This window comes from Balearica regulorum, chromosome 1 (assembly GCF_011004875.1).
Source record: "Balearica regulorum gibbericeps isolate bBalReg1 chromosome 1, bBalReg1.pri, whole genome shotgun sequence".
NCBI lineage: Eukaryota > Metazoa > Chordata > Aves > Gruiformes > Gruidae > Balearica > Balearica regulorum.
This window is the reverse complement of record NC_046184.1, coordinates 130,808,055-130,824,135: the sequence shown is the minus strand read 5'-3', so window position 1 is coordinate 130,824,135 and position 16,081 is coordinate 130,808,055. Positions and strand designations below refer to the sequence as shown.

The 16,081-nt window shown below is 43.8% G+C and overlaps 1 protein-coding gene across 1 annotated transcript in view; it reads left to right on the top strand.

Moving 5' to 3' along the window:
- PTCHD1 (patched domain containing 1) overlaps positions 1–16,081 on the top strand; it is a 47,773-nt gene that overhangs the window by 14,888 nt on the left and 16,804 nt on the right. The window lies entirely within an intron of this gene.

Here is a 16,081-nt window from a genome sequence, read left to right as displayed (position 1 = left end):
CAGTGCCTGCTCCCTGCGATGCCGCCCCGTGCCAAATCCACACGGCCTCTTTGCCTAAACTATACCGCGCCGGGACGTTAAAATCACGCCTGGGGCGCCGGTGTGGCGTTAGCACCCTGCCGTAGGATGCGGTGCCCACGCGGTCGCGAGGAGCAAGGATGTGCGGATGCCGTGCCTCGTGCAAGGGGGGGAGCCCGGCTGCTGCTTTTCTGTGGACGTTTGATTCTGGTTTTGGTGGCCAGCGCTGGAGGGAAACCTTTGCAGAGGTGCCTGTGCCACAATGACAGCGTCAGCTGTGCCGGCAAATCAAAGGGGCCGCGCACGCTGGGCATTTAGAGAGCGCTGGCTCTTCCGGAGAGCAGAGCGGTGCTGGCCTGGCTTGGCAGGCGCCTGTTCATGGGGTAAGGGCGGTGGTCGGTTCTGGGTTGCGTTTCTCCTGAAGCCCCTTGTGTTGGCTGAGTGAGTGTAGGGGGTTTCACAGCTCTGCGGTGGAGAGCTTTGCCTCCCCCCGTCAGGGACGGACCCGTCCGGTTAGTGCCAGCACGTCCCACAGCGGAGGGCCACGGAGAAAGCGGCATTGGCCGCTCCCTGGCTCTGGTGCCGGCAGAGGCGTCTTCATCTCCTTGGTTTTCATACCGCCTTCACTCACCGTGGGGTACAGGGTGGTTTCATTTTGTTTTGTTTTCCTCAAGAGCGGGAAAGAGGAGGAGAGAAGGGCGCTCAGCTTGTTCCCGACCCAAAATCAGTGCCCTCTCCTGATGGCACCAGGGTGTTTGTGGGGATGCCGCGCGTTGTATCCGAACGGGCAGGAGGACTTCACAGGAGACAAAACGAGAGCTCTGGAGAGCTCACAGCCTCTTTGTTTGTGTTTGGTTCATAACCAGTGTGAAAAGCTTTGTGCGCTGTAGGTGTTTAATATGTCCTTGTTCGCACCGTTATTCATTTGTGGAGAATAATACATGCATTGATTTGATCACAGCTTCCCCAGCTGAAAATCGGTGCTCAGTAATACTTCAGGTTTCAAGTGTAAGAGTGTCTCCACTGACTTAGTCACACTGTGTGGTGGTATGACACGTTTCAGCACAGCTATTTTTATATCCAGCACCAGGTTCCTATGCCATGCCCGTACTGTAGCTGTGGTATTGTTGCACTTTAATTAAAGACTATGCTTCAGTGCATCGCACTACCAGTTAACGTACAGAATATCTTTGGTGACAAAGAGAATTCAGCTACATTACATCGGCTCTCATTTTCAGATGACATCCATGAAAATTAAACTGTATCATAATCTAGAGGAAATGCAGCACGAGAAAGAGTCAAAAGAAGGCTAGCTTTCTGACCTGAGTCTTTCATTTCTTTTGTGGGTTTTTATGCCTGTGCATGTATTATAAAATTCAGTTCCTCAAACTAAATAGTGTATATTGCATATGATAGTACATAGGAGAGGATTTCTGGATGTGTCACAAGAGTAGTAGCAAAGCGGTCTGAAGTCCAGTCATATGAAATCAAAGTACCCGGGGAAAGTGACTCAAAAATGTGAAATATTAGCTCTGTTCGGGCATCAGATCAAAGCATCTGCTCGCTGGGACAACCTTTTAGATCTTTAATTCGCTAATAGTGACTACGCTGAGACTTGAAATCCTTGAAGACTTACAGATAACTATGAAAAGTTGCACACTTCTATTTTAGTTCTCCTTTAACTGCCGAGCTGTATAGCCAGCTCCGCTTTTCTTTTCCCTTTTTTTTTTTTTTCCTGGGGCTTTTGTTTTTATGGTCTTGCTTAGTTGAAGTATTCTACTCTTAAAAGGAGTAAGTTTCAAATACATAGCTCAGCTCTCTCTCTGAACAAGTCAAGACAGAGCAGCCAAGTTCGTGTGAACCTTGCCTGCTTCCCCAGCTCCATAAAATCTCCCGAGGGACAGGAACATCAACAGGTGAATGGAAGGCACTAAAGACGGTCTCAGGTTTTTAATGAGAACTGTTTTAAACCAGCAGATAGCTAGAAAGGCAGGGTTTCCTTTTTTTTCCTGCAGTACAACAGAAAGATTCAGCATGCGTTTCAAAATCTATTTCATGCCTATATGTTGTTTTGCTTGTAAAGGATGGTTTAACTCGAGGTAACTGAGGGCTAGAGACACAAACCACCCTCCCTTATAGCCCGCTGAACTACTTCCACTTAATTTCAGCGACCATCAGATTAGATCATAGATTAACTGACCTTTGGAAAGCTAAAGGATTTCTGGCTAACAGTGTAGCCTCATAGCTATTACTCATAATCTCATGGCTAAAAGCAAAAATTAGATAGAAAAAATTGTTACACCGGACACATTTCAGGCAAAGCCCCTTCACTAGTATAAATCATTAATGAAGTTTCCCCAGTTTTTAGCAGCTGAGGATTTTTAACTTTTTGTCAGCATCGCTGAGCTGGGCGGAGGACACTCTCCAGACATCATCTGCCCTCTGCCACAGGACAAGATTACGTCTTTCCTAACAGATACTTCTCGCCCTGCACTTTGTCTCCTCCTTGGGCCGCTTCCCCCAGAGTTTTGCTGCACTACCGCTACGGCATTTGCGTCATGTCTAGCCTCAATTCCGCTTTTGTAACTCAGCTGTCCTCCTTATTTATCCACTGCATCTGGAAAACAATTTCTTTTCCTTTGCATGTTTAGGACCACTCTCACTTGCCCAGTCCTCTTCCCTTTCATTCCAGGTTTCCTCAGACTGTGCTTACCAGACTTCGAGCAATCTTCTTGCTTTTGGCCACTCCACATCTTCCTTGGAGTGCGGTGCCTAAATCTGGGCGCAGGATTCAGGCTGAGGCTTTCAGCAGCAAGTAGAGTAGGAGGATGACTTCACACATCTTGCATATGGCACTCCTGTTCATACATCCCCGTATGACACTCATTTTTTTCTCAGCAGTATGAAATGGTTGGCATGTGGTTGGTGGCACATGGTAACTCACAGATCCTTCGTGTCACTTTCTACCCTGTTTGCACAATCAGTTATTCCAACCAACACGTAGAAGGTTACCCTTGTCCTTGCTGAGTTATAGCTCGTTTATCTCACACCATTTCTCCTGTTCGTTAAGTTCACCTTGATACCATCACTGCCCTTCCAAGATGCATTAACTAAAGTTGCTCAGCAGTTTTTCATATTTCTTGTCTGCTTTTTCATATTTTCCAGAATTAGTTTCTGAGTAGTTTAAATACTTTGTCCAGTCACAAGCCTGTTCTAATAATTCAGGCAATATGTCTGCAAAATACTCCGTTCAATGTGTTCTTTAATACTAGATTTCATTCATCCTTTTTTCTGTAACATCCCTTCAGCATCAGCCATTTCCACGAACAAACAAGCTATAGTGAAGGGTACCAGCGACTGTAGGTGTTGAATCCTTAGCTTTTGCATCAATAGGACAACATTAAGTTATTAAATTACCATGGCTTACCAAGTTGCAGTCTTAAGCTCAGACTGTGTAAGCATGACCTGGGGCTGGTCCGAGCCCCTGCGGGGGGCTGCGCTGGGGGCCAACTGGCTGCAGCCGCTCTCTTCTCTAGGGATGCCTTGTCAAGTCCAACTGGGAACTTTTCTTCTTCAGCTCTGGATTTATACAGGTACTTCTAATGTGAAAGTGAAGCCTAAAACCTGTGAAACTTGGCAGGCTCCCACCATTCGTCTGGGCATGTTTTGAATTAGCATATGCCTCCGTAGTTTTTTAAAACTATCATCATCTGCATTTATCAGTGTGTAAACAAGTAATTTAAGGACAAGATTACTCACATGCCTGGTTCATGTGAAATACTGTGCTGAATCGAGGCTATTCATTTTTGACCCTAAGAACCAAAAATTTAAATTCTTCAGTTTGGCTGAATTTAAAATAGCTGATTTATAGTGTCAGCTGGAAAGCAGAATTAAAATTCTGATTTCCTGTTGCCTGCTCCACTAAAAACTACAGATGTTTGGTCTGGCACAGATGCTAATGTATTCATCATAAGTTTCCCTTGCGCATTAAATGCTGTTTAATAACTGCCAATCCTTTAAAAATACCAGTTTCCTCAAAAAAACCCCACAGTGTTACCAAACAAACCATTGGACAACAAGCGGGCTGACCAAGTTTTTGGCATGACTTTTTTTTACCTGCCAGAGGTGGAGCGCAGCATTTAACTTAGAGACTCAAAAGAAAATTGCAATATTGCCCTTTGCACTGAAGAGAAAACTAGCAATCTGTTTCCTATTCCTCTAGAAACTCCTACAGCTTATTCGGGGAGAGGCGGCTCTCCTCAGCTGCCAAGTTCGTGAAAATCTCTGTGAAATCGCGGTGGAATGCCAGGCTCTGCCAGATACGGGCAGGGACGCAGGGACGGCTCCGCGGGCTTATATTTAGCCTCCGATGCTGGCAGGGGAAAACCAGTTAGCAGTTATGAGACTTGAGCTTGCAGTTTGCTGTGAACGGAAACAATAGCCCGCCTTGTGTGAAACTCAGCAAAACAGGGACAAATGCAAATACCTTTTCTTACTGCCTCCCTCCATCCTCCCATCATGTCCCGCCCTGTCAGCGTGCCCTTTCTGGGAAGAAAGAAGGGGAAAATGATCAACGGAGCAGGTCCAGGGAGGGACAACTGGGAAGGAACAGGTAGGGTCCTCCTGAGGTTCGGTCATGGTGGGGGAAGTCAGGGCGAGAGACTGCACAGGACAGCGTCTGGCAGGAGAGGTGCAAAACTCTGGGAAGTACCCGGAGGTACCAGGGCTTGTAGGAGCACCTCTCAGATGCAGAGAAGTGCCGATCGCCTCTCAGACACACAAGTTTGTTGGATGCACACCTTCCACGTGGCTTACCTGGGGGAGAGCCGTGCTGCTGGAGGAGTGAGCGGAGATGTTGGCACAGGGGCTTTATGGATACAAAAAGTTGGGAGTGACAAAGGTGGGATCTGAGGTCAGAGACAGTTGGGAAAGAAGGTCAGAAGGAAAACATTAGGGAAAAGAAGAGAGGGGGTCACTGGTTTTGATGATGGGAGTGAAAAGCACAGGAGGGCAATGAGAAGATTGCTGAAGGTTAGGGACCATGAAGGGAACAGGTAGCTAAACCCAGCAGGGCAGCTAACAACCAGCGTGAAACCCTGAGAGGACGAGGGTGCTCAGGCCAGCGTGCATTCGCACGTGGGGCTCGCTGCAGCTGCGCCTCGGTGCCAGCAAGGTGCCCGGCCCGGCTCCTCCTTCAGATTTCTGGAAGAACACACTGGTGGGGAATTGCAACATATGCCAAATTTGTACACCCTAAAAGGATTCATTATCCTCCCCATCAAGCACCCAAGTGTTTGCTATATTCAATAAACCTGAAGTGTCAACACTGGTTATAGAGAGAGAGTTTCAAAGAGAGAGAACCAGCCCCTGCACAGGTCTCCCCGGTGTCCTTCAGTCCACACATAAAGGTAACACACACACGAATGTTTGACTTTGTGTAGTACTTTTCCACCAGTTTTCCTGTTGTCAGTTAATAACAAAGCGAAGCTTACCGAGTCTCTCTTGTTTTTATTCCCCGAGCTAAGCTTTCTCGCTCTCTGTGTCAGGCTGCCCCCCTGCCGTCTCATTGTGCGGGGAAGAAGCGTGTGCTCCCTCAGCCGGCTGCCTCGGCTTGCTGCCCCGCTGTCCCTTTCTCCCATCTCGTCCATCTCGTTTGCAACCTCCGGCAGGCTCCTTCAGCAGGTCTCACCCGTCTCCCTGCTCCAGGCCACAGCGTCTCCTTCCTGATGCCTGCACGGCTCTCAGCATCTTCTGGTCTCCCTGAGCTTTCTTCATCTTTTCTCCTGTTTTCCCCACTCCTGCCACATGTCCCCTCTGACATTTTGTTGGGTTTTTTTAATTTCACTTCTCTCCCATCCTCCCCTCTCCTCAGCCACAGCTGGGCCCATTGCTGCTATCCTTTTCCCTATATTCTTGAGTAACTTCCTTGGCTCTAAAGCAGGTCCCCACCATACCGTGCAGTCGTATCTCAGCTGCTTCACATTTCCCAGTGATTTCCACCATTCATCCTTTGCTTTTTTCACACTGCCAAAGGACTCCAAGAGTGCCCTGGAAGTACACTTGGTTTTTTGTCACTCCATCTGCTCAGCTTTCCCAGTTCAACCCTGCGCAGCTCAGTTATACTCCTAAAACATTTTGTGTTTTGTTCCTTTCATTCCCCTTCTAAGAAATAAATAAAATTATCTGGTATTATCTACCCTGAGCAGAATCCCAGGCATGCTGTTTTCCTAGTCATTGCTTTTTCCTCTCCTTTTTCTTTCCTCAGTCCCTCAGTCTCTTCCTGAGCTATTTAAGCAGCCATGCACCTTCTGCAGTCCCTCAGGCATCACCCAGCATTTCTGTTCCTCGAAGGGAAGAGCAGAAGTAGACCCTCAGGCCAGCCCTCCTCTCTCAATGTACCAATGAGTCCTCTCACCAAAGTCAGTGTTTTCCACCCAAAGGCGAGGTGCTTAACCACCTCCTTCACCAGCTGGTCTCCCTCTCTCCAGTTCTCCTCGTGAAGGATGATGCCCCAAGCCCTTTGAAGAACCTGGACACCAAGAAGCCACTAATGCATGGGAAGGAGGTGAACTTGAAATACAAATGGTGGGAGAGTATTTTAGACACTTGTACCAGCCCTTTCCCATGCAGTGCGAAAGTGGCAAGTAGAGCGTGCAGGTGGCCACGTGTGGTGCTGACCCAGCCAACAAGTGTCCGTGTTCCCCCCTCACCACCACAAACGCCAGTGAAATCCTTGCATGCATACATGCTTCTCAGCTTCAGCAGTCAATGACTCAGTAACTATAATGCTTTTTGGAAAAGGAGCTGTAGCTGTAGGAAGTCAGTCCAGAGAACAGTTTAATATTGAAAGCAAGTACTGTACAATCATTGAGTAAGATCAGACATTGCCTCTTGACTGGTGGTTCTCCAATATGCACTTATTTCATATGAAAAGTGTGTTACAAGTGATGCAGTGCATTTAATGAGCATTCATTTATGCAAACAGTAGCAGAAAGATTTTATACTTTTACTGTCTGCATTCTTTTAAGTGCAGAGAAGTCAGTGCATGCGATGGGTTAATGGAAGGGCTGGTCAAGAGAAGTCCCAAACAGTCAAAGTACTGAGAGTTTGGCTCTGACATCCTGATTTTCTTCAAGTAGTGAAGTCCTTCAAGAGAAACTTCCACATATATGAAAATATGTTGGAATTTCACAGGTTAGAGAAAAGAAACCTTTTACTATCTCTGTATATACATGTAGGAAATACATGTTTGTGGTATACTTTGCATACTGGACTCAGATGGTCAGTGAAGACCTGGGGAAGGTCAGCAGGAACTGATGTGACTTTTCATTTTAGGTCTTTCTGTGAGAGAGATGGTGCACATTTTGTGCATCTAATAAAAGACATCCCCCAAATAGACAATAGCCAAGAGGCCTGTGTGGCAGGCAGGGGGCCTGCCATTTTCAGGTCATGAGACCTCTGTGTTCTGGCAGAGAACGCTGGCAGAGATGGATCAAATTAAATTGGAATAAGTTAAGTCTGGGTGCTTGATGGGAAGCCCAAGCTGAGTTCGAAACTTGCAATGATTTTTTGTTGGGTTTTTGTTTTGGTTTTTTTTTTTTGGTGCCTTAACCAAAGTTTTGCAACTTTTTGCACATTGTGTTTCACATATGGTTGATTTATATATCAGTAAGAGGAATGACAAACATCGCTTAAACAGGAGAATTTAAGGGTATGCTTGAGATGTTTTAGTTGCAGCTTTCTCACCAGAAAAGGGGAACTTGAAGTTTGGTAAACCAATCCATATTCCTCTGGCCCATATTCCACTAGGAAAACACTCCTAGAAGCAATTGATATTTTGGCTTGTGGGCTTAGAAATTTAAAACAGATTTAAAACATGGTTTTGCCCCAGATATACTGTGTTTTACTCTGTCTTCAGGAACTGTCACAGACTGTCACTTGGCTGTTCTGTAACATGGTAAACATTAACCTTGCACAGGTGAATGCAGGTACCTTTCATTTACCTTTAAGTATATTTTTTTTACACAGCATGCATAAAATCTGTTGAAAACTCACTTTGTGGGGAAAATCAGTTTGCAATTTTGCCTGCTGATATGAATCTAAGCATGTCACGTGCGAGACGAGCCCAGTAGTACTTAACGTAAAACTCTGCATCTAAGTACCTCCTTGGTTAGTGAGGCTCGAGGTACATGCATCGTGGGTGAAATCTGTCTTGCCGGCCACATCTGTCATTCCTTTACTATCCTGGCATCAGACTCTCCCATCCTGTGCGGCTTAGGCAGGGCGCTGCGCTTCCTGGGGGATTTTCTGATGTTTCCAAGGTAAAGACGGCAAAGAAGCATTACGGGGAGGAGTGGGGGACTCCCGGGCAGGGGGACCCTTTGGAAGGGCAGCAGGAGTTAGACGCTCCCCAGAACTGCAGGCTTGCATGTACGGCGCGGGCTTGGCTCAAACGCTTTCGGTTTGGATCTGCACAAGGTCTGGGTAGTCGGGAGATGAGCGCGCTGTGCAGACATAAATATTCCAGCAGCTAAAACCGGATTTCACTCACGCTCAGCTCCTTCTGTTGCGCTGAACAAAATATGACTTTTAACTTTTGCCAGGTCTTTCACGAAAACAGAGGAAAGCAAGTCACACCTTTAAACAGAGCTGACAGCCTGCTATTTAAATGCCAAAACAAGCCTTTACTGATTCTTAAGTGGAATTAAATATTCACTTTATATATAAAAGTAGATTTTGAACCATAACTGGCTTTACTTAGCTGCCCTTCTCAAAATAAAAGAGCCACTCAAGTTTTCTCTCAAATGTATTTCTGTTTTTAAAATGTGCTTAGTTGACATTCTTGCTATCACTGTAACAACAAAACCTCAAATATTACATTGGTTCAGTACTAAAAAAGGGTGATCCGAGCAAAAACCAGCATTTTGCCAAAGCCTAAATCAGTAATTTTTACTCTATTGAAATCAATGGGACTATTCAAGGTTAACCACGTACTTGCTGAATTACTGATATAATCATTATAATAAGAGGCTATTGATTTGAATTGAATTTGGTATGATTTAAAAAAATAATTTCAAAATGCAATATTGACTGAGATGGCTTTTTTATAATGAATAGCTTTAAAATACACATACTACAAAAATAAAAAGTGGCGAACCATGTTACTGCCATTGCTGATTAGGGTTTGTGGTGAAGACTAGGACTGTGAATACTGAGGCATTGTTTAATTCTACTTATTTAAAATACTACTACTTTTTGTTTATTTTCCCCTTATATAGGTAGAAAAATGACAGGAATATCTACACGTGTCTTGTGTATGTATTTCTTCAGAGCTAGAGATTTATATGTAGAATGATTTTCGTTTCAATAGTAATACGTAGATCATGCTCTTAAAATGAGCTTGTGATTTGTACCGTTTTCTAAAACATTGGCTCGTTGTTGCTTGTTTGCCACAAAAAAAGATAGTGCTGGGGAGTATATCATTGGGATGCATCGTGTACCCGAAGTATCACTGACTGCGTCCCCACCATTTAGAGTTAGACCAAGAGCGTGAGGGTGTTTTTGTCAATGCATTCTTTGTGCAAATGTGTACTTTTTAGTGTAACTCAGAAAGGGCTACACCTAACCAAAGCAGACTGTTTCATAGAAGAACAGAGAGCTAATCCTATGCTGCATTTCCAAAAGTTGAGTTTAGAAATGTAGAAAAGGTAGGATATTATGGCAGACGTTCATTGCCAGCGGAGTGGCATCAGAATGCCTCCGGTGCAGCAGATTCGTGTGGGTCTGCCGAGGAACCCAGCCCCCTTTGAACCTGTGCTTGCCGGTGCTACACCAGACCCAAATGAGGCACAAGCCTTGTACTGGATTTCCAGATGCACCCTGTTTTCCTGCCTGTGCATTGACGGAGCAATTTGAGCACAGGCTTAACGGCCCAGAGAGCCTTTTCTGTGGGATCTACGACTAAAAATAACGTCGTGGTCTGATAGCGTGAAGCGCCCAGCACCAGTTGAAGGTTTCTTCTCTGCGTGCTCCAGCCGATACGGTGTGTTGTATGGGGACACTTTCTCTTCAGCGGTGCGCTTCTGTGGGCACAACCACCCCTCAGCTGTGAAACGCAGCAGATACTTGGAGCATATTATTAAACATTTTGGTCTTCTCTTTATTTTGTTGCCAAGTAGATACAGCACAAAACACAACTCTCTCTCCAGAGACCGAGGTGGATTTTTATCTGGTGTGAATGCACCAAGATGCTCATGTTTTTGATCCCAGTAGTAAGTTGAGGAATACCTGGGCATGCCTGGGGCTTTCCGACTGGGATGGCCGGGGCTGTTGTAAGCACAGCTGGAGAGATCAGCCTGACAATTGAGGGCAAATGTCTAATATGCGAATGTACAGATTGGTCTGCTGGTATCATGCCTAGATGCCTAATAGACTGACATATCTAATTTCAGTATGTTTCTCTTTTGGGAAGATCCCAAGTCAGATGTTAACATCTGCAAGGCATAGTACACCTTACTGATATGCATGTAAAACTTAGTAGTCCTTAAAGTTGTAATTGCATATACTGAACCCAACAGCATTGTCATCATATTTTTGAGGTATGTTTTCATACCTGTAATGCAATTACAATATAGACGTGTAGGGTCTGTGTGACAGAAGGTGTTGCAGTATGTGCAACCTACGCTTATACCAGTGCATCCCATCCTGTATCGCTCTTCGTGTGTTCTCCTTAATCGAGCTACCGTGCCTGTGCATAGCCTTCATGCTTAGTTGCCTTTTGAGCCTGTGCTTGGAGGTATGAAATGAAGCCAGGCTGTGCTCGGGTGCCTGGAGCTTCACTCACGTTGCAAATGAGGACCCATTTAAGACTACTCAACTGTCTGCAGCCCTCAGTGCCCTTGCCACAGTTGTCCTGAGATGAACGCTGCTTGATCAGATGATTACCTTATAGGATGTTAGTATCCTATAGGATTTTACTCTACACTGTGAACTGGGCCCCCGAAAATACTCAAGCAAGCATAGGAAAAGCGAGTAGGATTTGCAGTGCATTTTCCTCGCTCAGCAGAAATGTCTGGGATGGACAAGTCTGCACACGGAGGGGTGTCGGACGATACACGCCCTCTTTGAGGTCTGACATTCACATCCCGGAACTGTAGCATTGCAGCGCCATTTATAGACCACAAAGGTAGACATCGGTTAGAGTAACCCACAGTTTGTTAGCTAACAAGCTAACAGCTAACAGCATGCTAACGATGATTCAACTGTTTGGCTCAATCCATAAATTGTGATAAACTCAGTGAAAACTGTCGTATAAGTTAGGCTTGAGTGCTAATTTTGTCTGCATACTGAAGGATCTCAGTTAGCTGCAGTATTTTATTATTTTAGTGAGAACAGAGTATGAAGCCAGATGTTTACTTCAGCTGGATGCAAATTCTCATGCTCTGCCTGCATATTCAGCAGCACTTTGAACCTGCTATATGTTCCGAGTTAAAATTGTGCCTGCTGGGAGAGGCCGCATGAGGCAGGTCGTGTATTTAGTCAACAACTGGTTGATTGCAACTCCTGTGACAAAGGGAGTCTGGATTAGCAGTTTCACTTGGCTTTTCAGAAGATGGGAGCCGATGAGCTCACTGATCTAGCTGGAAAAAATAAGTCAGCAGGGGGAAATTATCTCAGCCTCTTTGTTGACATTACTGTGGAAAGCAATCCCAGAGTTGAGCAGTGTACATTGTTATTTTTAATACTGTCAGCTAGGAAAATTCATTGCACCTTCATTATATCATATGTTATTACAGGTATCATTTTGGAAAGGGCAATTCCTGCGGTATGATTCCTATCTCCCATATACTAATTTTGCACAAGTGCAGTTCTTGAGACCTTGCCTGCATTGGCAGCAAGCTGGGATATGAATTTATAGCATCCTAGCTATTTCATGTTAGTTCATCCGGTGTTTGTCTCTGCAGATGATATTTCACTCCACTTTGAATGTGAATCAAAGTGTCCTTCACAGACTTCCACAAAGAAAGCTGGTGCAACATAGCTAGTCCTCTGTAAATTCACACACTTTTTTCACAGCACACTAAATTCCTCTTGCAGACAAGTGCTCCTATGCAGTGGGGTGATTTCAGGCTTAAATCAACCTAAGTGAGACAGCATTTGTCCAGCTGAACGGATAGTGTTACAAGGATGCAGCCATTACAATACAAGCAAAAACCTTAAATCAAAATCCCGACTTAACCTCAGTAACTCCGTCGGAGCATGCTTCCACTACCCAGTTCACAAGGCTCCCATTCCTCCTGCCGTGACTCATTCCCAATTTCAGCCAGTCTTCTGTGCCATCAGTGTCAGGAAAAGATTTCAGATTAAAAAGTAACCCTCAAAAAGATAGCTTGCTGATGTTTCTAATCCCAACCGTTCCTTTAGTCCAATTTAGACTGGAAACAGGTGAATTAGTAGCAATGAGGGAGCAGCAAACTTTGGTAGGGAAAGAGAAGCAGTGCCTGAGAAGGGGGAAACACCTCTTAACTCAGCTTTGCTGCTAGAGGTGTCTGCCCCCTTAGGAAGACAGTTTGGTGCTTTGTTAGTCCTAATTCTGGCAGTTAATGGGCAACATACGTACTGGTGCATCATTCAGCCTCACCGATGTGGAGATCAATCATTCTTAGTGCTTTCTGTGCCACTGCATTAAAATGGGATGAATAAAATTAATTTCTCCTGAAACGCGACCTTCCACACAGAAGGCTGGAACTTCACAACCTGTAAGTGAGACTTAATTCAGAGGGATTGTACTCAAGTATCAAACTCACATGCACACACGCAACCTTCAAAACAATAAGAACAAAAAACCGAGAACCACATGCACTGCTAATTCTCTTCTTTCATAGATGAGTAAAACTGCAAGAGGAAGCAAACCCTTGTTCTCAGTCATTCCCCTTGCTTTCTCTTACAGAAGTCATCTATTTGAATACCCAAACCTCATCTTATCACGATAAGATCGAAACCTCACATGATTTTAGCGCAAAATTGAACATCTCCCTTAATCTTTAAACAATAAAAGCAGGCAGCAGCCTTTGTCATAGGGAAGCAATTAAGCCAAATGAATAGAGAGCTGGTCTGTGACTTCGGTGACCGGGAGGTCACTTCACTGCCCTCCCACAGGCTCTGGGGCTGTATTAAATCCCTTCACCCCTCTCTGCTTCAGTCCTGCCATTTGCCATGCGGGAGCGGAGCCAACTTTAAGCCCAGGCTGCTGATGCCTGTTTGTAAAGGCCTCTTACTTGAACAGCCACTTAGCAGGAGAAAACTCTTTTTTGAGATTTTAAAATGGTACTAAAATGAACAACCTGAGTGCCTGAATATAAGTAGTGTTTAAAATGAGGTAAATAATTCGATAATTTTAAGCAGCAGAAAATTTTGCATTAGTTCTCACAACATCCTACGAGTGCTTTTTTTCTCTCATGCATGCTCTGCATTGATTTTGCAGAGCGTGTGTAAGTGCAAGACTTGATCCTGAAAGAGGCAAATGAAACTTTTTATAGCATTTTCAGGCTAGTCATAAAAGTACTGTATTTAAGCTAGGTATAATTTATTGTTTTTATTGCTGGTATTGTTATTAACTTCTAAAATTAAAGATAGCCCACCTCAGCCCATAAAAAATTTAAGCTCCTCAGAAATAGCAGTGACTATCTTCTTCATTTGCTTTGGCTACAAAAGCCAGAATTTCTGTCCTTAGTCATCCAAGACATGTGGTAGGAGTATCTCCTATAATGCAAAGTAGTAGAAAAAGAGAATAAGGAAAAAAATATTTTGGTCCCTGTTTTCTCCAATACCTTTCTGCTATTCCCCTAAGATTTTCTTTGCCCATTCAGAACCTCTTTTCCTTAAAAAAATCCCGTTGTTCTGCGTACTCCTTCTTAGTTCATGGTTATACAGCCTGACTGCAGGGCACAACCAGTGAATCATAACAGCAAATGTCAACAGGAAAAGATCTCCAGTAGCCCATTAGCTGTTTAAGTTCATATTTATTATTTGCTGAATGACTGTGAATAATGAACAAATTGCTCTAAATCATGACAGATTTATGGCTAAATCTCTAGTAAAAAGGGAAAATCAGTTAAAGCAATTACAGAATTTATTTGCAAGGAAAAATTTGCCACCTTCTCATTAATATTATGTGGGGAAGACATAGCACCAGCAAGAGAAATAGAGGTAATCGGTGCAAATCAGTTAGAGATGCAAAAAATGGAAATTCTGACGTGACAGAATAGTGAAAGAAATTCTCACAAAATGCTTCTGTGGAGCTCTCTGCCCTTTTTTCTGTTGGTTAGACTTACACAAGCATCAGCAAGTTAGGCAACGTTGGAGATTGTCACCCCAAGTTGCAGTCAGGATTTAGAGGAGTAAATTATGTTAGGTACATCCCATTCTAGCTAAATAAGGCAAATCTTGGGACCGCCATGCCTAATTTGTGCACGAGTTTGGGCTTAATCTTCTTCTCAGAGGTGCTGGATCAGGTCAGTAGTGCCACTGATGCAAAAAGTGTGCAAGTTTGTCATTTAGGCTTGTAGCTGTTATACAGATGGACAGAGGAATCACAAATTGCGCAATTGAAGGAAAATACCAATTCTTAGCATGCAGATTGTTTAGCAAACAACAAAAGGAACCTATCCTAAAATAGAAGAGTATCTATCTAAATGGTTTTTTTATTGCCTTTGTGGACCACATGCGGTGACGCCTCTTCATGAGTTTACTTGAGCAGTTCTCTAAATCAGATTCCATTTCAGGGTAGTCACAAAGATTATGTAAGAGCAAATTGTGCTTTTATGTTTCCTACTTAAAGAAAATATGTGGTATCAGGAGTCATGTTATCAGACATTATCCAAAATCTTATACCTGTTAAAAAGTCATGCTCGGCATCATATTTAATTAGCTCTAAATTCTTGTATTCATTGCAAAGTCAAAGGCTTTCCAAATTAATGCAGCTATTTGAGTAGTTTCAGGCAAGAGCCTATTAACGCTGAAATGTTTTTTTACAAAAACATGCTATAGCTAAAGCTCACGATGGAAGTAATTTGTAATATTCAATGACCTCATTTTATACTGTTTTGCTCACTCGAAGCTAATGCATATGATGCCATGTGAAATTCTCACATGAGCCTGTCTGCAGGACTTATGGGAGCCATAAATGGATTAAACCTCTCACTCCCTGCTTTGGCAAGTGATCAGTTACATTTAAATAAAGGTCAGTCTGTCTTTACAAAGAGCACACTGAAAGCAAGCTTGATAGCTTTCCCTACTGAGCCTAGAACATAACTATTTGAAACATAATTAGCAACGGGGTGCCAGTCACTGATTGTGCTTTTTGCTTCTTTTTATGTCTGGGGAGTTCCAGTATTCCCCATTAGCTTTAAGAGGGGGCACGGTGCTAGTTATCAAATTGACAGTCTTGACCTGGCCTCTGAAAGCAGCTGTAAAACATTGTTTGGGAAAATTAAGATGAATGCCAAATGCCATACCAAAACCAGGAGTGTGATATTGCTACAAATTGGACAGTCGCGGTCCATGCCATGACTCCAAATAACAATGTAGGTAAGATACCTGATATACAGACTTTGTTACTCTAAATACCAGGTGGCCGTGATAAGGAGATACACCAGCTGTCCTATTATCTTATGAGCTCTGTATTTTGAATTCTTCATAAAATACCCCATACCTATTCTTTCCAGCATTAACAGAGTGATCAGCTCTGCCATCTGTTAAAATGTAGGTAGGCTATTCCTTGCAGGAACCGTGGAGTGAATCAACTACAGCTGCCCCTACAGTAAAAGGTACTGACTGCAAAAGGGTTATTTTGTCAAGTTAATGAAGCATTTAGCCTACATGAGGCGTTTAAGAATAAACATTGTCATAAAATCATAGAATGTTTTGGGTTGGATGGGACCTTAAAGATCATCTCATTCCAACCTCCCTAACATATTTTCTGGTTTTCTGGTTCTTCAGAATACCTCATTTGTTTGGGGGTTTCTTGACCGATATTCATAGCCCTTGTGGCAAAAGTGATAAT